Consider the following 22,841-nt stretch of genomic DNA (forward strand, 5'->3'; position numbering starts at 1 on the left):
CAGAAACTAACACAACATCACAACATTGTAAAGCAGCTATACTTCAATTAAAAAAAAGGAATGGAAGTGATATATCCAAATAGAAAAGACGACAAAATAGGGCATTCCTATGCACCAGAATAAGCCATTTGTATTTGTAACAGTGAAACTAAAAGATGAGAGCCACCCAAGATTGACACCACTGAAGGCAGATGCAAAGAGGAAGGTAAAGTTCAGGAAAGTCCTTAGAAATACCGGCCCCTCTTGGAACTTCTCCAGAAACATTCTTCTCAGCAAAGGGGGGAAGATGAATGTGCAGAGTTTCTGGCCTACAGCCGAGAGCTTCATTCCTTGAATTTACACTCCCTTTTCTCCCTTTTGGCTAATCTTCAAACGCTATGAAAGAATGGAGGGGTTGAGGTCTTTCTTAAATACGGCCTCTCAAAAGTTGATTTTTGTATTTGTTTTTCCTGTAGGACTTTGGTTGATGATGGAACGCTCCAAAATTCTCTTTCCAAATTCCCAGACCATCTGCACTTTCTACCAATTGTGATTTAGGACACTTGATTTTCTTGAGTGTGTGTCTGTTTAAAAGAATGAAAAAAGTATTACTTAGCTGTTTTGAAGACAACCAAGAGGAGGTTTTTGTTCTCCCTTGATTTACGAAGGTCTTCAGGTTTAGGGAAAGGATGTAGGTAAGAGAAAGTGGGGTACTCTTAGAACCAGCTCTCAGCTGGCATTGAAGAGAGCAAAAGAGATTTTTAACAATTTTTTTCCCCCTCTTTCCTGATGAACTCCGTGATCAAGTCTTTCCTCCAACAAATTTTCCTCACTATATTCATTTTGCAATGACCAAAAAAAGGAAAAATATCACCAAGGAGTCTCAGCCTTAACTTTTAATTTCCTGGTTTTTGTCAGTTTATGTCACAACATTAATTTTATTTCCACAAAAGAGGGAGGGTGGCAGGTAATTAATAGTACTCTTCTGTACTCCTCCCAGAGGAAAAATACCCTGTCATTAACACCGAGTTGTTAAAGCACAGAACAAAAGATAAGTGAGTCTGAGATGTAGAAAGAACTTTCCCCACGTGTCCTTATACACATGAGACCGGGTGGTAGCTCACTGGCAGTGTGTTACTTGACTCTGGACTTGGCTTATCATTAGGCACTCCTACTTGCTAATTAGATAACATCCCAGCCAGTGCTGTGAAGCTACGTAACCCTTTTAGAGACCCTGTCACACCTTGGTGGGTGGGGAATTTCTTGCTTTCTATTCTTCATGTCCCCATCCTTTATGGACCAAACATTGTACACCTGAAAATTGAATTTGATGGAACTTGATGGAGCTCTTAGAGGGATTTTCGTCCTCCCCTTTCTGAATTCAGAGAGGCTGAGCAAAGCCACGTGTTGATGTGTTGATGCAGTCCAGGGTGCTCAAGCATTTGTAAAATGCCTTCAAATGAAAGAGGAGTGTCCTGGTATCCTGCTAAACCCTGTCTGTAATCTGCAGCCTTACAAGGGGACAAAGGAGCTCTGGCACGTCCTCCAATACAGTTGCAATGAAGATGAGATGATGGGCTTCCAAGTAAAGATAAAATAATTGTACGTAGGGGCTTATGCAAAAAGGCTTTGTTCCTAAATACTGGAAAGGCAGTCACCCTGAAACAATGGGGCAAATTAGCATGCAGCCAGCCCCAGGCTCTTAGCTGCACACACACACATACACACACACACTCTCACCCACTCACTCACTCACTCACAAGCTCGCAGTGACGGATGCTTGCTGCTTGCTGGGAGGTCAGCATGAAGAATCTTTCTTGGGAAGGCAGCATGTCAGATTTCAGACACTCTCCCTACAAATGGCTTTCATTGCTCAAAGGGGGGGGCTTTCTGATCCAGATAATAAAATCCATTTACATGAAAAGATGCCGCTTTCAATGACATGATTAATTTCGGAAATACCTGGCATGTGAATGAAGCCGAGGCTTCAAGAAATGACGGATGATGAGAAAATATAATTAGGCAAATGTCAAGAGTTTTGCTTGGTGACGGAGGGGATGGCCTGTCTGGGTTATCATATACTCTTTCCAGATGGAAATGAAAGGCCTTTGTGGGAAGTTGGGGATGATCTACCCACAGTTACACATCAACTCTCCTCAGCTCGTGTTTCTCCGGGTTTTACTCCATCCTGACCAGTGGGCAGCCGTCGCTTACCTTCAATGACTTCTCAGTGAATCCTAGACAAAGCTGGCGTTGTTTTCCACGAGGCCTGAAAAATGTAAATTTATCTTGCTGTCCATGTCATTTGTTCAAAAGTGACCTCTCTGTTCTGAGCCTTTTCAGAAATCTCATTGACTTCTCCTCCCCTCCAAAAAGAGGAAAACAAAACAGGGAAAAAGCCAAACACCATTTAATACTCTGCAGAAAGGACTTTGAAGACAAAGGCTGAAGTGGGAGGTAATGCAAATCTACTCCCCCACACTCATTGTTTTTGAAACCTTTCTTCATTTTTTTAAAATAATTTTTTAAAATGGTAGCTTCTTTTTTGTTTTTACTATTTAAAAATGGTTGGGTTTTTTTGTTTGTTTGTTTGTTTGTTTGTTTGTTTTTTCTTTTCTTTTACTATTTCTGAAAAAATGGTAGTTTCTCCATTGGTGAATTGGAGGATGTCAATGGCTGGAGATTAGTGACCCCACCTCCCCCCCAGTGTAGAGTTGACAGAAAGCAGGGCACTCCTAGTGGACTGATGGAGTAATACTCCAAATATTTTTAGAATTAAGTCTTTAACAGTGGCAAGAGAGAGGGAGTTTCTTTCCCTATTTTTTCTGTCTGACAGTACATCTGAATTCCTCCAACAAGATAGTCATTATATATTAAATATTTGTAGATATACCATGGTCCAACTTCTCCACTTTATTCTTTTTTCTTCCACCTGGTTGGCATCTAAAGGAGAAAAGTTCCTCCCTCTATGATGCCAATTCCAGGCCATGGAACTCCTCCAAGAAGAGGGGAAAATCCATAAAAACGTCCTAGCTGGCAATTTAGTCCTGAGTCTACCAATTTAGGTTTACATCTGCTATTGATTAATCATCACTGTGGGTTGAATTGTGTCTTGAAAGGGCCTCAGAATGCGACTTTCTTTGGAAATAGGGCTGTTGAAGATGTAACTAAGAAAGATGAGGCCATTGCTGGTGTAGAGTGGGCTCTTAATCCAATATGGCCAGTGTCCTTATAAGAGGGTGATGTGAAGACACACACGGGAAGCCACTCTATGACTTCAGAGGTTGAGACTGGAGTTACATTGCTGCAAGCCAAGGAAGGCCGAGTATTGACGGCCACCACCAGAAGCGAGGAAGAGACAAGGAAAGAGTCTACCCTACAGATTGCAGAGGGAGCAGGACCCTATGGACTGTTCTGGACTTCTGGCCTCCAGAGCTGTGAGACAGTAGTTTTCTCTGTGGCCCTTTGTTATAGCAGTCCTAGGAAACTAATTATGTAATTTAACATCGCAGGCCCTGTGCTGAACTGGCAGTCTTCTCTTTTATCCTGTCTTGAACACTTACAGCCTTTCCCCAGCTCCATCATGGTGGACAGATACGGGTTTACTAAGAGACAGTATCACCTGCCACAAATGGTGAAAGAGGAATGGCTCCATATTCACCAGGAACAGAGAATCTGTCTCGAAAAGGCTTGACTGACTTTGAGCATACTCCCAGTCATCGATGTAAAACGGCTCGCCAGTGTCATGGTAGCAGCCCCCCCAAACGGAGTGCTCAGTGTACTTCCTGAAATACTCTATGCTGAGTACATTAAGCGCACTGTAAGACACTCATTACTCTATGTCATAAAACACCCAGACATGAGGGGATAAACAAACCTGTGTGTCAGCCAGCTTTATTCCTTGGGAGAAAATACATTAAAATACATTCATAGCAAATATGTGAAGTCTTTGGTGAAATCTGTTTCTACTAGTGCGATAAAGCTGGAAAGAATTGAAATTACCTATTGTGTGGAAATTTCTACTTAAAAAGGGGCAATTCCATCATCGCAGTATAGTTTTAAAAAGCTATTTACCCCAAATAGGAAAGTGTGATTAGTACTATACTAGTAAATAATATGTGTAACTTGATATGAATTAATTTCCTTCAAGTTTTCAAAACTTGCTTTAGAAATGACATTGCTTTCTGGCAGTTTTGTGCAAATGACAAAATATTAGCAAATAAAAACAAAAAAGGTTATTCTACTGTTTATAATTCATTTAAATGACATAGCATATACATATTTACTGAAATATGCCATTTCTTTGGTTTTGAGTGTTTGCTACTGTTCAAACCAACTATCATGACAGCTCAACAATATTAAAATATAAAGATGCTTTTCACTTTGGGGAGTAGAAAATTGCAGAGATGGGAGCGGGTCCCACAATCCAAATACAATATGGTTGTGTTGTCCTATTTGCCTTTAATCATCTGTAATTCCTGAGATACTTAACATTTTGTGTTTAAATATTATCTCAGTACAAAGCTTTCTCCTGCTTATGCATAATTTCATCTAGAAATTAATATCTCCCACTTATAATGCATCAAAAACTAGAAACATTTTCCTTCCTTAATGGTGTAGGAATTAGTGTAATTTTAAAGCACTCAGGATGTAATTATTTACATGTACTAGAAATATTAACTAGAACTATCTGATCAAGGTATGTGGAAAGTTGGAGAAAAGAAAAAACATCCCTTGAAGTTATAAATAGCTGGTTATTTTAATGTTACTTAAAAAGAAATAATTAGGTTATGTGAACATTCCAGATTGTAGAAAAATGTGTTCCTGGAATCCTTTGAAAATCAAATGTTTCTGTATTTTTAAAATACTGTAAAGTACTAAAAGATTATTTATTTTATTTTCTGTTAAAGTTAATAGGTAAGTATATATGGCTTTGGTACTGTTGGAAGTGATAGAAATAAATGAAGTGTTAATAAATGTGTTGCCAGTTGTGCTAAAATTGAATGTAATGTGTATATGTCAATTGGATGTATATACAGTTGTAATATTTTTTTATCATTATTATGAAGTGTGCTTAGTTTTATAAATGCATCTGCTCATTGTGATGATTCCCGTGCTCAGCTTAAATGGAAGTTATCATTTTTCTTCTTTTGTTTATAAAGATACAGTTTATATTTCTTCTGTGATAGATTATATTCCTGGAAGGTCTTGTGATTAACAATATAGTATATATTTTTATTGAGTTATTTCACACACAAATGGCAGAGCCCAAAGGGTATTCTGGGTTTGCAGGATTTTTCTGATACATATGTTCCCTTCTGTATTAAAGCTGCTAATTAGTGCTTTTAAACAGCTCAACATTGAATTGTTGGAAGGCACCTTATCAGGGGTTAATATAAAACTGTTTATGTGGAAGGATATATTAAATAAGAAGGTGTTAAACCCAACACAAATTGAGTGGCAGTGGGTTCCCACCAGTGCGAATTTTATGTTTGTTTTGTCTCATTTAGAGTTAAGATGCCTGTGTTATCATTGTGATGTGGGACATGCTGTACATACAGATGGACTGAAATGTGTCAATTTATAAGCTGCATTTATCTGGCAGAGAAGTCAGTGAGTAGCTTTATCAGGAAATAAGTATTCCTAAGCAACACTGGTTTTTTGTTTTTAACAGAAGGACATATGGGCATATATATATGTGTATATATGCATATATATGTACATATGTATATATGCTTTTAAATATGTTGGTTATGCAAGACATACTAAAAGTTCCAATTCCTGCTAAGCATGTTCAGTGAGCTTTTTTTAAAATAGCATTTTGATATGTTTGTCTAACAGGGCATAATCCATTAATAGAATTTTGAATTTTTCAAGGTAGTTTCACTACTGAAATTCAATGTACATGTGTTTAAATAAATCCAAAAAATCTCAATATTATAAGTCAGATTCTATTCTCAGTATTAAGAATGAATCAAATGAGAGGAAGCCTTAAGAAGTCATCTATTTCAATCCAGTACTCCCAGGTTCCACACAGATAGACCAGTTAGAGAACTTTCTATTCTTAAGATCTTCCAGGGAACTTTATGGGTGTCCCTCATCATCCCTACCAGAGTTTACTGATTGCCTTCAGGGGATGAGAACTTCATCATTTTTGTACTTCCCTGACCAGACTATCTCATATCAAGTGAAGCACAGAGGGACCACTGGACAACCTACAGGAAAGCATTTTTACTAGTTATCATCACTTCTTGCATCAAAGCACACTAGCTTCTGTCTGTCTGTCTTTATTCCTTATCATAATGCCTTCCATTGCTCTCTATATAAGTGCTCAGTGTTAAAAAGGGGGTTTTATTTGATTTTGTTTCATTTTTTAGTGTTTTTTAAAACTCTAATGCTCTTTTGAATATAAATACTTGGGAAGTCCATGATACTGGATGTGGGAAAGGATATATTTCTTTGGAATGGTCAACTAGATTTTAGAAATGTTACATGGCAACCACAAACTGGATCTTAAAAATAAAAAAAACCTCATAATTGATAAACTCTTAGCAAGTATGATGAATAAAAAAAGAGGGCAGTTGTAAATAACCAACATCAGGAGTTAAAATAAGACATCATTACAGGTTCTTAGCTATCCATAACATAGAAGACATAGAGCTCCTTCATGACAATAAGGTTGAAGATTTGGAATAAAATTAATCACAAAAAATGCAGAATATACCCAACCTGACAAAAGATGAAATAGAAAATATAAATAGTCCTAGATATACTAATACTAATGAATCTGTAATTTAAATCTTAGCACAGGGAAATATTTTGACCTAGATGGTTTCACTGACCAATCCTTCTACAAGTTTAAAGAAGAAATAATGCCAATTATTACACATGCATTTTTAAAGAATAGGAAAAGAGGAAACAATTCACAAATTAATTTACGGGATCAGTAATATCTTGATATCAAATCCTGACAAATAATATGAGAGGTAAATTACAGGTCAACTTCTCTCATGAACCTAGATACAAAAATCATAAAAAAATCTTTAGAAAATTTAATCCAGTGACTTATAAAAAGGATAATACATCACAAACAAGTAGAGTTTATTCACATGTTGGTTTGACATTTGAAAAACATCACTCAGTGTAAGGTTACCCCCACTCTCACTTCTGTGTCTTTGGATGAAGTTCACAACAGGTAGCCCACACTTAAAACACTGGAAGTTTATGCTCCCCTTTGTTGAGGACTGGGTCCTACCAAAATTATTTTTAATTCTTCTGCACGAGAGACTTGTCTTTTCCCCTTCATTTGCTTATTTATCTACTCTATGTTGATATCAGTATGGACTTACGAGTATTTGATTGAACTTAGGTGTCAGTCGAATACTGCTTTACTTTCCATCTGTCCCAGCTTTGGGAGCTCTTTCGGTTGGCTCCTGTGTCTTTTAACAAACTCATCCATGTTGCTTTTTCCCCCCACTTTCTTACTTTTTGGCACTCTTAGTTGCTCTAGGTTCATCTTGTATGTTTCTTGCTCCAGTTCTAGAATTAAGCTTCTCTCGAAGGATCCCTGGCATTTTTTTATTGTATTTTTGTGTACTACAGTGGTCCTCCTCATCTACAGCTTCACTTTCCCTGGCCTCGGTTACCCACTCTTAACCATGGTTTGAAAATACTAAATGCAATAAGAAATAAACAGTTCTTAAGTTTTAAATTGTGCAATGTTCTGCGCAGTGTGATGAAATCGCGTACAGTCCTGCCCGGGATGAATCATCCTTTTGTCTAGCGTATTCTGCCCGTTAGTCAGTAGCCCTCTGGGTTATCAGATTGACTGTCAAGGTATCTGATGCTTGTGTTCAGGTAACCCTTATTTTACCTAATAGTGGCCCCCAAGTGCAAAAGTAGTGATGCTGGCAATTCGGATATGCTAAAGAGAAGCTGTTAAGTGTTTCCTTTAAGTGCAAATGTTGCAAATGTGAAAGTTCCCAACTTAACAAGAAAAAAAATCACATGCTGAGGTTGCTAAGATCTATGGTAAGAATGAATTTGCTACCTGTGAAACTGTGAAGAAGGAAAAAGAAATTCATGCTACTTTTGCCGTCACATCTCAAACCGCTAAAGTTACGGCCACAGTATATGGTTCAGTGCTTAGTTAAGATGAAAAAGGCATTAAATTTGTAAAATAAGATATTTTGACAAAGAGAGACCACATACATGCAACCTTTGTTACAGTATATTGTTATAATTGTTTTATTTTATTATTACTGTTGCTAATCTCTTATTGTGCTTAATTTATAAATTAAACTTTATTGTAGGTATGTATGAATAGGAAAAAGAGTTGTAGGTGCAGGGTTTGGTACTATCTGTGGTTTCAGGCATACACTGGGGGTCTTGGAACAGATCCCTCACGGATAAGAGGGGGCTAATATACTAACAAAAATAAAATAAAATAAAAATTTTTAGAATTAAAAATTTCCCAATACCTAAAAGAAAATATACCAAAACGAGATTCAATATTTCTATATGAAAAGCTTCAGAACATTGTTGAGAGATATTAAAGAGATAAATAAATAGAGGAACAGAATATGTTCACATATTAAAGTTAATTCCCCCCAAATCAATCCACAGATTCAATTCAATCCCAATCAAAATCTTAGAGAAACTGTTGTAGAAATTGACAAAGTGATTCTAAAATTTATAGTTGAAGCAAAGGGCTGAAAACAGTGAAGATAATCTTGAAGAAGAAGAATTTAATGTAAAGCTAAGATAAACAAGATAGTGTGGTATTAGCTGAAGAATAAATAAATAACAGAATAAAACGTTATCATTTAACAAAGCTTGGTTGTCAAGTATTTTTTGTCCATTCAGTCATCATATATTTATTGCATTTCAAAGTAAATTACAGATATTACATATCCTAAATATTTCAACATGAATACAATTAACTAGAATTTAATATTTCTTTTCAGTTCTTTACTTCTGATGTAAATTTTACATATAATGAAATGAGAAGTTAAATCTGTTATAATATATTGGAAGTAATGTTTGCCTCAACCAATGTGTGGTTTTTAGGGGTAGTTTTATTCCTGTCTCACTTTGAAAGGCAAATAAATTTATAGGATATTTCATAGAAATTTGTTGGTTTGCTAATTTCAGATATTTAGTCATGACTTACTAGGGCATCTTAATGATGTGGTTGAACTGGCAGTTGCCACTAAAGCATGGTGCATTGCTTTGCTTCTCATGTTGACCTAAGTGCTCCTGGAGATTAGGTGGTATGCTGAGTAAAGAGGGCTGGGTGTCCATGTAATGAATGCTACAGGACAAACATGGCAGTGTTTCCAGGAGCATCTACCTTATGTAAAGATCTGAGAGAAAAAAATTGGGGGAGTAAAAGTGGTTTTGCATATACAGAAAAATTAGCAGAATTCCATTTTCCACGTCACACAATTTTGAATTCTTCATAAAAGCACAGAAAATAGGACACTTATGCACAGGGAATAACTGCAAAATTTAGTACTTTGGCATTATCCACTCATTACAGTAGTGCTGCAGATCCATCATAGAGAACTGAGGATTCCTTTGAGGGAGGCCATACAACTATGACATAGGTCCAGTGGGCTGGTGCTCCGTCTCCTGATATAACAAGCTAGAAGGGTGATTTCCTTGTGGGACCCAGAAGGTTTGCATGGCTGGAATTTTGAGAACATGAGTTTGTCCCCCGAGATCTAGTGTATTTAAATTTGATTATACACATACAAAATGTTTCCCATATATCTGTTCAACTTTCTGCTATAATTATACTCAAATGTCTATTTACAAACATTCCCATTTTTAGTTCTGTTTCCTTCCACAGTGGGTTCCTTGGTAATATCAAAGAACTAATAATTCTAGAATTTGGCATTGACATGTTATATTTTATTTGCCTTTAAAAAATTAAATGATGTAAACACACTTGGAACATAAATGTCCCAACAACTGCTGAAGAGAATTCCTCAATGAGCAAAACAGCGATGTTTAGAACCCCTGGAAACCACGGAGGGTGTGGCAGGTAGTACATTACTGCCTGATGATCCTAATAATGAATTTGAAAAGGCTGATGAAGCTGAGTAAATAACATCTTGAGAAACTATAATCAAGATAAATGGCAGTAAACCTATGGAATGTATTTAGATGCTTTTTTCATATTTTGTTGTTAATAGAGAGGCAAATTGCACTACACTTCGGTATTGCACAAGAAACTTGTGAGCAAAAACTACAAAGCATTGAAACTATAGATCAATTTTAGGAGAATTGGTGCTTGCCTTATCATTATCAAGTCTTCTAACCATTAACATGATATAGCTTTCCATTTATTTAAGTCTTATTTGATTTTTTCATCAGTGTTTTATAGCTTTCAGAAGACAGATTCCGAATATGTTTTATTAGATTTATATTTAGAATTTCATTTTTTATATCCACTGTAATAGGTATTTTTTAAAATTTGTATTCCAATTGCTCATTGCTAGAATATATAAATACAATTTATTTTTGCTTATTGACCTAGTATCATGCAACTTTTCTGATAAACTCAATTATCATACCTAGGAGCTTTTAAATAGATTCTTTGGCATTTTTCATGTATATGAGCTTGTAGTCTGTGAATAGAGAGCGTTTTATTTTTCCCTTTCCAGTCTGTATGAATTTCATTTCTTTTTCTTGCTTTATTGCACAGGATAAGGATACCAATATAATATTGAACAGCAGTGTTAAGAGAGGGCATTCTTTCCTTTTTCCCAGTCTCATGGTAAAAGCAATGAATCTTTCAGCATTTCGAGATTCCAATTATACACACATTAGGTTGTTTGTTATTGTTCCACAGTTCTTGGATAGTCTGTTCTTTCATTTTAACAGTTTTTTCTGTTTGTGTTTCATTTTGAATAATTTCTGTTGATCTATCTTCAAGGTCACTGATTCTTTCTTCAGTTCTGTCAAATTTACTTGAAGATCTCTTTGAAGGCATTTAAAAAATTCTGTAACTGTATTCTAATTAATGGCATTTTCATTTCGTTTTTTAATATTTTCCTCCATGTTGAAATTATCCACCTGATCTTTCTTGTTTTTTTCCGTTAGAGATTTTAATATAGTTATCATGGTTATTTTAAATTCTTTGACATTTCTAACATCTGTTCTATATCTGAGTGTGGTTTTGTTGATTGTATGGTCTCTTAATGATTTTTTACTGCTTTTTTTCATGTCTCATAATTTTTTTGTTGAAATCTGGAAATCATGTGTAGAATACCAGAGACTGAAGTAAATAGTTTTATGTATGGAAATGGGCACCTTTTGCCTCTCATATGCCCGAAATGGCTCTACAGCCTCTTGTCAGCCTACAAGCATTCTTCACAAATGTGCTAACAACCCCAGCTGATTGTTCCTTACCTGTATCTGTGCCTGCCCCAGGTAAGCAGGGCTTGCATCCTGTCACTCCCTGCAGCCACCTGTCTCTCTTTAGATTTCAGACTTGATAGCGCTGTGACTACAACTCTCTAATGGCTTTGAGAGAAGTTGTAAACTAGTGATTTTTCTGGTTTTTTTTTTTTAATTGCAGTAGTGAAAGTTACGCTCTTTTTAGTCTCTTTACCCCCAACCAGCGGTTTATATATTTTTTATTTTTTGAGAGATGATACAATTACATTACTCAAAAATATATAATACCAAGTTTGAAAAGTCAAAAACTGTTTAAATGAGAATCTCACTTTCACTCATTCCTCATCCAACCTATCCCTTTTCTCCCCTTCTAATTTTTAATTTCAGTGCTACTTTTTAAAAAAATTCAAAACTCAGCAAATACATGTGGATATGCTGTTTTTCTGTCTCCCTTTCTCCTACCAAAATTTTTGTCCCTTGCTTTTGCGTTGACGGTCTTTTCTAAGAGGCACATAGAGGCCGTCTTTATAATTTTCACAACTGATGGTATTCTTTGTGGGTACTTTATTCAACAGTTGCTTATTCTAGGCATTTAGATGGTTTCTAATCTTTTGCTATTATAAATAATATCACAATGGATAATTTCCTTACATGTGCGGATTGATCTGTAATACAAATCCACAGGAATGAGATTTTTTAGAACAATGCATTGATAATTTTACATGCTGTTGTCTGATTCAGCACCCTTTTTCACCAGTATCTTCCCTATTATTGCGGTGGAATTTCAGATGACAGCTAAATTAGGCACGTGTCCTTGGTCTACCATCGTTGCCCAGTTTTTCCCATTTATTCTTCGATCATTTCCACCCTAGTTTCTGCCCTCAGTGCTTCATTGAATCTGCTGTTGTTAAGGTCAACAATGACCTCCATGTAGCTAAATCCAACGGTTACCTTTTTAGAAGTTACCTTTTGTGACCTCTCAGCAGCGATGGAAAACTGTATCACTTCTTGAATGTTATGCCCCCCCCCCTTTATTTTTATCAGGCTTCCACTTTTTTGACAGTCTGTTTTCATTTGTCTTGCCAGCTGCTTCTGTGCATCTCAATCTCTTACAATTTAGAAGTTCTCATTTCTACCCACTCTCCTGCTAATACTGATGCGTATATGAATAGGAAGTAGATAAATGGAAGAAATTCCAGTTATTTTTGTAGGATTTAAGACTAGAAAAGAGCTGCATGTCATCTCCCAACTGGTGGCAAGCCTCACAGAAGTCCCTGTATCCACACAGCAGAAAAGCAATAGAGACAGGTGTAAAGTTTCTGATCAGACGGCTTAAAACAGCATCCCGCACACTCAGTGCTGTGCAAGACACAGTCAGATGTGTCCCCTGCTACCAGGAGGGGTAGGGGAGTAGCTGAAAAAAACAAAAAAGCTAGCAAAATGTACTTTCGTAACTGATTTGCCAAAATGACATAGGACTTTTCTTTTCTTTTTTTTTTTTTGGCTGAAAAGCTATATAAAATTCAGAGAGATTGTATTTTGACCAAGTTTCACACATATTTAAATCCAGGAGGAATGCTAGTTATTTGGAAGGCACAGTGAACGCTCTTCTATACCTCTGAGTTCTGACCTATTAAGAAATAAACCAAAAGATACACAAACAGTATGACAACTATGGGGAATCCTATTAATTCTTACAACATATTAATATAATGTCAGAACATTGAATTACTGAAGTGAAAGCGGTGGTGAGGTTTCAGCCAATTTCATTCACAGTTAATTTGAGTAACAGTATTTCTGATTATTGTGAAATTTTGTTTTGATGGAGCCCACGTTAGACAAAAGAAAACAAATACTTGCCATACATGTGGGCCCCTCTTTCTCTGCCGGGAGAGGACAGATTGTGGTTCCTGTTTAAGACAGTCTGTAGTTAATATTCGTGGACGGCTTTGTTGCTGTCACTATTTTTGTACCATTTCTTATCTTGGTGTGGACTTCTTGCATGGTACAGGAACTGTCTTCTACAGAGAAAAAAAGTTACTATAGGTCTGTTTTATAAAGAGTTTGTAACAATATGTGTTTACAAATTGCTTACTTTGAGATGGACAGGTGAAAGTTACTATGTAAGTGCCAAGTATTATTATCTGTCTAAATCTAGCTGAGCGAACAAATCTTTTTAACACCCATCTTAATGACACAGTTGCTCCATATGGTAGACTTCAAATGCATAAAACAATCCAGAGTTAGTACATTCCCTGGAGAGAACCAGATTGTCCAGGTGTGCCATATTTTAAACTCAGGGTGAAATTAAGAGACACAGCTTTTCAAAATTCAGGCTCAAGCAGCAACCCAGACCAAGTTAATGTCTCTTTTTATTGTTTCAGACAACACAGGGCTCTTTCATTAATGAAACAAAACCATGTATTACCTACTTAAAAGCAGATCCTAATCATGTTATGGTGTTTGGGTCTGTATGGATTTTGATAAAAAGAAGTTCTCTGGAGCTAAGCTACCGAGATTGAGTTATTTGCCTACGTTTGGTTAAGTTTGGTAAAGACGTGGGTTGGGCTTCTTTCTGGGCAAGGCTGATTCCATGAAGATGGTATTTGGTGATATCTTTTAGGTCTTGATTCATTTTGTTCCTTATGGTTCCAAGCTCCTTATGGTCTTTAGCTTGGCAGGTGGAATAACTAGACCCAGGCAATGAGGTTTGTCAACCTTTGAAAATCATGGTACATTCATAAAATAGAATTGGCTTGAAGAATAGTCTGATTTTCACTGGACAGATTTTTCCCTTCTTTTGCTTTGTATTTACTGTTAAAGTGTATCTCTCTTTTTCTGATTGATGTAACACTTCTCTTGCAAAATAACTAGATGTCCTATGTGGCATCTTGGGGACACCGGCTAGTAGTGTGACCATGAAGGACAGGAGGACAAAATTCTGAGTGAGAGAGTGAAACCAAGGTGCTTGCTTCTTTGGGTGCTGGTGGAAGGCTCTGATTAGCTTGGTGGGGTTTATGTCTTGACTGCTCCAACAGTTAATGCACAGTCATAATGAGGTGGGAGTGAACCACAGTGATTCCAGATCATGTGCACAGATCACATTCTCCACCCTAGTCGGAAAACGTGTGCTTGAGTACAGAGAGGACCAAGGAAGAGATGTCAGGCCTTGAAACATGATTCAATGGACCTAATTCCTCATCCTTATTCTACAGCTGGATAAAATGGTCTTTGAGTTCCCTTGTAATTAGAACTTACTTGTGTACAGTTTACAAGGAGTCAGGTATCTTAAGCCAATCTAATGCTTCAGCCACCATCCCATGTTGTGTACCTGTCTAAGAAGACCTTAAATGATATCTGCTCCAAAATTCAGAGAACTATGGTATCTCAGATGCAAAGGATAACCCCACGAATAATGATAATTATTATGATGGAGACAATGACTGCTAAAAATTTACTGAGCACTTATGATGTGAAAAGCATTTGCTTAAATAACTTGCCTTTAACTTTTGTGAGTCATTTGGTTTGTACACCACCCCACAATGAAGCTTGTGCTAATTAGCCCCATTTCACAGATGAGCCCAGAAAGTTGAAGTCATATTGCCCAGCTAATAGGTGTCGGGTCCAGAGTTCAAACCAGGGAGACTGACTCCATGTCATGGGCCCCTAAACAACTCATAATGGAATTGCCAAAGAAACATGGATTCCTAGACTGGATGGGGAGTTTTCTAATGTAACTTTGAAATAAAGTAAGGGTCATGGGGCAGGGGAAATTGACAAGAGTGATGACACAAGTCCTATTAACTAGTTTGTTGCAGGAAGGGAGGGGAGGTCTGGGCAGGCCTAAGAGCTCCACCTGAACAATGCTGTCTTCAGTCCAGATTCTTGCTGAATGAGGGGGAGGGACAGAGTGGTGAGGTGATCAAAGGCCTTTCAGAGAACGACATAGAGTGGCAGCCACCGGCTCTTCCCTGTCTCCAGAAGTTCACTGCAGTGCATTTAATAATCGCTTCCCATTATGGCCTGACTATCCTTTCTAAATACGTCCACCTGATTGTGATAGGTTTAGTGTGGGAATATCTGTTCAGGCCTATTAGCCAGCACCTTTCTTGACATTTTCCTGTCCACATTTATTAAGGAGACTGGGTGATAACTCTGGCTGGGTTCTGGTTCTTCTCCTGGGTTCAGAATTACAACCATGAGGGCCGATCTTCCACCTGAAAGTCAGCATTTTGTTTTCACACCATCCTTGTCCCTTCTGAGCTGCAGAGGCAGAAGCATCTTGCCTTGGGTATGAAACCAGATTATCAACAATCAGGGCTGTTGGTGCATTTCTGAGAGTGGGAGATTTTAGGGGCAAGTTTTCTTCTTGTTGCTTTTATCTTGCTCTCTGAAAGGGACTATATTTCTAGCTAAACTGGAAGCTTCCACTATGATCAAGGAGACTCTTAAATAAACCACTAGAGCCAGAGGAGAGGGCACCGGCGACTTTGCTTGGGATGATATAGAAAAAACCCTCTCTTCCATGTAGGAAGTTGAATCTTCACAGTGTCCAATACTCTGCTAGTTGCACAGATGTTTCTGGGTCTCCTCAAGTTCAGAACTCATCACCAATGCATGATCCAGCCTCCGGAAAAGTGGTGATTTTGTTCTAGGAATCATGGTTCCCATTACTATTGATATTATTATTATTATTAAGCTCTTAATATGAGCCAGATACAATTCAAATCACTCTTTGCAGTAATTATTCAGCATTCACTCTCCCCCTGTAAGTAGATATTATGATTGACCATCCCCATTTGGCACTGATGGGAGTCAAGGCTTAAAAAGACTAAGCACTTACCCAAAGTCATGTAGCAAGTCAACTGGCGCTCAAACATAGACCCACCAGACCCCGTGCTAGTGCTCTACTCACTCCCCTCTCCCACCTTTTAGCCCCAAATGGTCATGGAACAACTTAGGTGTCAATGAAATGCACCTGCACAGAAGACGAAGTTAAAAAAAAAAAAAAATGAAGAGAGCAAAAGAGAGAAGTGAAATGGGATCATGGCCATGGCAATCTAGAAAAGAGTTTTGGAATGTGGAAAATAATCCAGCCACACTGCCCATGAGATTACACTTGAAGAGAAGAAGTAATAAATCATAACATTTTCTGAGGCAGCAGCGCAGACACGCAGTTCCCAGGGGTAGCCATTATAGGCTGGACTTTTTCCTACCCATCTCATTTAATCCTCACAACCTCCCATCCCCATTTTACTGACAGAGACACTGGGCTGAAGTACTTATTTGCCAAGTTTGCAAAGTTAGAAAGTATCAGGGCAGTTACATAAGCCCAGACCGAAGTGGTTCTGGGAGAGTCCAGACGGGAGAAGGTGGAGTTTAGCCAGTAAATACTTCAAGAAATCATTCTGGGGTATGTTTCCATATAAATGGAGATAATTCAAAGAACCAGCATGAGATCTGTTTCTGTCCTTCTTTCTGTGTCTGTGTCTCTGCATCTCTCTCTCTCACACACACACACACACACACACGCACGGGCCTAGTGCACTTCAAAAGTAAAAACCTGAATGATGAGACTTTTGAAAGAGGAAAACAGTGTGGTGCTACTGTGTTACTTTTCAAGTTCTGTAATTCCTCACGGCATACTTAGAAAAGCAAGGAGTTTTCAGTGAGAGCAGTCACTGTGCTTTATCTAGAATGACCTTTGGTGATTTGATGGTAACTTTGATAGTGGAATTCAACTTTTTGACTCTTTGAATATGTTAGAATTATCCGTGGTATGGACCTAATCCCACGTAATGTAAAAGTCATATTTAATTAAATTAATGTAACTGAAATAGTTCAGTTGGCTTAACTTGTTCATTTCCTCTAACTAAATATCAGCTTACACTAAAAATTTTATTAATCACAGTAATGAGAATTTTTATATTAAATATATATATTACATTTAGTTTAAACGTTAATAGTCTACATTATTTTAATAAATTGTGCGAAGGGAGTATATATGAAATAAGTCTCTCATGCAGATTTTATTGGTTGCTGCATAGTTAATAGACACTAATGTGATCAGAGCCTGGATGTGATCATAAGATCAGTAGTTAAAATGATTGAAATATAAATTAGGAGCTGGAATAATTGTTTGTTAGAAGCTCAGATAATAACTGTTTGGTAATGCTTGGAGGGTCGAAGAAATAAAACATTCAAATGTGCCGCAGTAGCAGGCAAGAGAAACACTTTGAGGCAGACAAAGGCATGGATGCTTTTCTGCTAATTGCTGCTCTCTCTCTCTCCCTCTTTCTCCAGGGAGGCCTGACATGCATCTCCCCCTCCTGTATCGCGCCCCATCTTGGTTCCTCAGTGAGCCTTCTTCCCAGCAACCAGACCTGCTCCATTCTTTCTCTCTCTTTTGCTTCTCTCCCCACAGTCCATAAGTCATCATTGATGATGGCAAACTATCTTGCCGCCATCTTGGTGTTAACATGGCTGATTCTTTGAGAAATGGTTGAAAAAACACCCTTGTTTTCGGTGGGCTGGTATTCTTTTTCTTCCACGGCCGGGATCAACAGGCTCTTTCTGTAAAGGGCTGGATGATAAATAGTTTAAGTGTTTTGGACCATATGATCCTTATTGCAACTACTCAGCTCTGCCCATGTAGACACTGGAAGCAGCTGATAGATAGCAGTAAGTGAAGGGACATGGCTGTAGGCCAAGAAAACTCTATAGAAAAAGATATCAAGTTGAATTTGGCCCACTGGCCAGAGTTTGGCCATCTCTTGTTCTGTGTTATCAAATATTCTTCTGATCCCAAGACACACTGAGATTTTTTCTCTCAAAAGGATATTCTCAGTTGAAATATTTTTCTCAACAATAGGGCTGTAACGAATTTCTTATACCTGTTTGTGTACTGTGCAGTCCTGACGACGTAAAATTGGTGACCACTAATAAAATAGAAGCAATCAACACTCCACGACCCAGGAGACCCAGAAGTTAATTAAAAAAGAGTGTGATCATCTTTAAGAGACTTGATCAACTTTTCTGTCTCGTGTAGCTGTGAGGACTTCTTCCAGATGGGATTTGATGGTGACCAGTTCTAATCCAGCAAACAGACTGGGTAATTTTGAGAGTAAATTTCTCTCTTATCTGAACTTTTTCTCCCAAATTCCTGATAGAGTTACTGGAAAACCATTTTTTTTTTTTTTTTGGTTTTAGTTTCTTTGTTTCAGAGCCTTTGCCTGCTCCTCATCCTCTCCACTCCAATTAATTCACCTGCTTCCTTCACCTTTTGAAATATTTTTCTTTAGTTATTTATCTTGAGGGCTTGACTGGGCGGAATGTTCAGCCTTCTTTTCCATGGAGGATTTTTGGTGGTTTCGAGCCATGTGTCCCCTCAATCTCTTTAATAAATTCCTTCAGGAAGTTGGGGATTTCTGACAGCGATTTTTGAATAAAGAGCCCCCAACTTCCTTTTCTTCCACTCCTCCAGAAACCGAATAATTCTAACATTGTTTCCTCTTGATTGCTTCTACAGGTCAGCTATTTCAACTTTCGACTTTAATTATTCATGTCCAATGCTTGTGTATGTTAAATTCATTCATTTCTGTTAAATTCCCTTAATTGACCCACTCTGGTCAAAGTCCTGTGAAAGATGATATTGATGGAGACAAAGGCATTTAAAATAGTCTCTGCCCTCGAGGCACAAAGTATTAACCTAAAATACCAGGTTGCAGGTGATAGGCACTATAGGAGTGACACAAAGAAAATTAGGAAACGTATAAAGGATGTAAGGTCGTTGTTCTCTGGGGCTGGGATGCAACAGCAGACGCCGGCTGATTTTTCTGTGTGGTATCCATGCTACTTTTATGTACGGGCTGTACTCCAGCTTACTCTGAGGTTACCGTGCCTCTTCACTCCCAGCCCACATGCCCACGTGGTGCTGACTTTATTCCCAGGGGGATCACGTACTCCGAGCCATGCTGATGCTCCCAGTACACTCACCTGGCTCGAGCTGGCTTTGCTAGTAAGTACAAAACTCCAATCTGGACTCCAAATACTCTTTTTGTGCCATCCTGGAAATGGTTTCTTTCTCCTATTGAACTGGATTTTTGGGCAAAGGGAGCAAGAAGTTGCTGTGGCCCACCATGCCAGATCCTTGCATGTAGCCAACACAGGGAGGCTCAGCAGAGAGAGCTGGGTCCTGCTGACATCATTTAAATTCTCCACCAGCTTGGAACCGAAGGTGAATTAGACCCCTCAGCCACCCAAACCATATATATATATTTTTTTTTTTCTTTTTTTTTTTTTAGCTTAAGCCAGTTTAAGTTGGGTTTTCTGCCACTTGGACCTGTGCACCTGATAATGGAGCTTGGATTTGAAAGATGATAGAATCTTTAGAGGTAAAGACAAGGTCACAGTTTTCAAACAGTTTAATCTACATACAAACTTCTGCATCTGACAGTGTCGAGTGCAGTTTTCCATTTAGGGGAGGGTGTGGATTTAAAGCTTGCTGGTGTTGGAAGTTCCCTCTGTGCTGTACTGCGTTGCCCATGGGTGCTTAAACCCTGCTAGGAATCTGAAATAATCAAAGCTGGAAAGGGCATTTCTGAGTACTTCAGCACATTTTCTTCTGTGACCCACTCACTTTCCCTGGTGACGTCTCCACAGGCAATCTGCGTCACCCTTCAAATTCCCTGGAGACGGCTTAGTTTTCACCTGGCCTTTCTGAGCTTCCATCGCCAGGAGATTTCTGAGCAGAAAATAGCAGTTTTTACCCTTCTGTGATGTACGAGAGGAGGGAAGAAAATGAACATATTTAGAAATCTCTGTGTCATGATTTATATTTTATCTCATTTAATTTTTTTGCCAGAAGTCTAACAGGAAATTACTACTTTTCTCTTTGTGAAACGAGGGAGGCTTGAGCAAGGCGTATGTGACTCATCAAGGTTCCATAGCCAGGACACGGAAGCCTCCGGATTTGAGCCCAGGTCCCTTGGACACCAAAGCCCCGGCCGATTCCTCTGCATCATGCGCGTGCCATTTTCTGCGTTACCCCTGGATAACAAGCTGACCAAACCTCACCTTCTCCTTCTCCCCACGGACCAAAGTCCAGGAGCTGGTGAGATACCAAGGAGGGGTTTCTCTGGTTTGGCCCCTCTGACACTCCTCACAGGGTTAGGCTTTTATCATGGTCCAGTGTCTGCGCTCCTTTCCACACGTTTCAGGGGTCTCTCTGTACCTTGCATGTCTGTTTTGTGTCTGTCGTGGTTGGTGGGTGTAACTTAAGTGTTGTGACAAGGCGTAAGGCTGACAGTGTGGTAGTGGCCGTGGCTCCTGGCTGCCGTGAATCTCTGTCGTTTCTGTCGTCAGTGGCCGCAGCTGCTGGGGAGGGCGCGGGTCATCTCTGCAAGTGCTTCCGGGCCCCTCACAGCTGGACCGCCCGGATCCCGTCAACACTCCTCCGAGCGCTGTTCACAGCTGGATCCCTGCTCAGGCCTGACACCGTGCAGCTTTTTCAAACAACAGCACTTTCAAAAAACATGTTCAGAGTCTGCCCTCCCACCATCCCCCTTTGACTTGAGCCTTAGATTCATGTCCTGTCCCTTTACTGGCAAGCCTGAGGGACCCAGCGCGCCTGCTCATTGCAGCCCAATGGAGGCTTCTAGGGAAGTTGGCAACTCTTCCTTATTCCTCCGACTTTATTAATCATGCAAATCAAACCCCAGGATCAGCCTTGAATATCCAGCCATCTGCCGGGATAGACACAAACTAAATTTTGGTGATCCACAGCCCGGACTTGGAGCTGGGAGGATCTGGATTTGCATGCGAAGCCCAGCACTTAATCAATATGTTATTACTAGAGGTCTCAGAGGTATTTGTGGACAAAATAAGGAGGCATAGATCTTACTTCATAGGGTCTTTGTGAAGATTAACTGAAAAAGATACATAAAGGAACTAGGCACAGAGTATGTACTTAGCACAGAGTAACTATTTTTCCTGAGTGTCCTTGGTTCTACTATTATCTTTCCATCTTCAGTTGATATAAATTTCTTTAGTGAATGAAAACACAAATTGTCTCCCAACTTCCATGACAGATCTTAATGTTTTGCACCTGAACTTGCTAGAAGAGAGAAGGAAGGACTTTGACTGCTCTAGGGTATATCCTGAAGGTATCTTTGGTTTTGTTGAAATCAAACAGCTCTGTCCTAAGTGGCAACTGCCTGTTGTCGTATCACAGCCTATCCCTGGCAGAGGTGAAATACACCGCCCTGTAGAGTGTCTTCTGCCAGGACAGGTGAGTTTCAGGGCCAGTGATTAAGGCTTTTCTCTCTTGATTTGCAAAGTTCATGGTCCTCAAAGGGACAGCAAGACCTTTACCCCAAGTCCCGTTTGCTCTACAGGCAGAGTGATGCTTTTAAGTTGGTACATTTTTTTTTTTTAAATTGAGGTCCTGTCATCTTGAGATTTCTGAAGTATTTATTGCTGCAGTATTTGTTAAACTGGAAGTCAGGCACCAGGTTCATCCAGGTTGCTGAGTAGAAGGAATCTTAAGTCATTGCTCTCAGCTTTGAGTCATGGGACAGGCATGGCAAAACTGAAAGGGAAGGGCCTCGTGGGATTCCCTGGGATCTTGAGATGATTCTATCATATTCCATCTTTCTTGGGCCTGATTTCCAACTCAACCTTGGACTGATAGGAAACTATCACCTATTAAAATCGAACCCCTCCCAGGACGACAGGAGATACCTCTGTTCATCTTCTACATCTTGCCACCATGCCGTTCTTGGCAGTCAGACCCCAGGCTCAGCAGCATGATGCGGTACCAAAGAGCCTTTCAGGTAGTTTCCAGTTAAGTAAGAATTAGGCCGTGGGGTTGCTAGTACTTATAGGGCACCAGAATTCGGGCCGAGAAAGAATATTGTTTGATCCTCTGCTGAAAATGTGATGAGTAAACTGAGTGAAAGGGAGGATCATTTGAAGGGTTCTCCCTGTTGTGGAGACTGTAAGGCTGGAAGGAAATATAAAGCTCAGTTTCTGTCCTTAAGGAATGTGTGTTTGTGTTGGCCAGGCAAGAGTAAGGCACACGAAGCAACAAGCTAGATGAAGGAGTGTGTGATTAAGTGACAAGCCAACAGTTCAGACAGAAAGTGCTCTGGGGGCCGGGCCTTGGGAGACATGGCGGAGACGGCCAAGTGTTGACAGGTTTGCAGTGATCTGATGTTTTTGTGAGATGCTTGCCCAGGGTTAGAGATGCAGTTGTGACTGTGAACATGCCAATTCCAAAAACCACATCTCAGGGATTGTTTCATTTTCTCAAGTCCCGGATTCCTTTTGATTGAGGAAATTGCACTGGAAACTTTTCGGGGTCACAAGATAGTATTTTGTGCTTTCTAAGAAGCCATTTAGCTAAGAGTTTTAACAGTTCTCAAGCTCGGGGAGACTTGTAAATTTCTAAATGTATG

The 22,841-nt window shown here is 39.0% G+C and overlaps 1 long non-coding RNA gene across 3 annotated transcripts in view; it reads left to right on the plus strand.

Annotated features, from left to right (window-relative positions):
• The window catches only part of LOC116669013, a 456,094-nt gene that overhangs the window by 102,622 nt on the left and 330,631 nt on the right, over positions 1–22,841 (plus strand). Inside the window, exons 12-13 of one of the 3 annotated variants that reach the window (XR_004326385.1) lie at positions 2,140–2,436; positions 3,130–3,916. The exons of the other annotated variants lie outside the window; for them this stretch is intronic. This is a non-coding gene — a long non-coding RNA (uncharacterized LOC116669013). Of the gene's footprint in view, positions 1–2,139; positions 2,437–3,129; positions 3,917–22,841 lie in introns of those variants that run through there. 3 annotated transcript variants of the gene reach the window in all.

This window comes from Camelus ferus, chromosome 15, assembly GCF_009834535.1.
Source record: "Camelus ferus isolate YT-003-E chromosome 15, BCGSAC_Cfer_1.0, whole genome shotgun sequence".
Lineage (NCBI taxonomy): Eukaryota > Metazoa > Chordata > Mammalia > Artiodactyla > Camelidae > Camelus > Camelus ferus.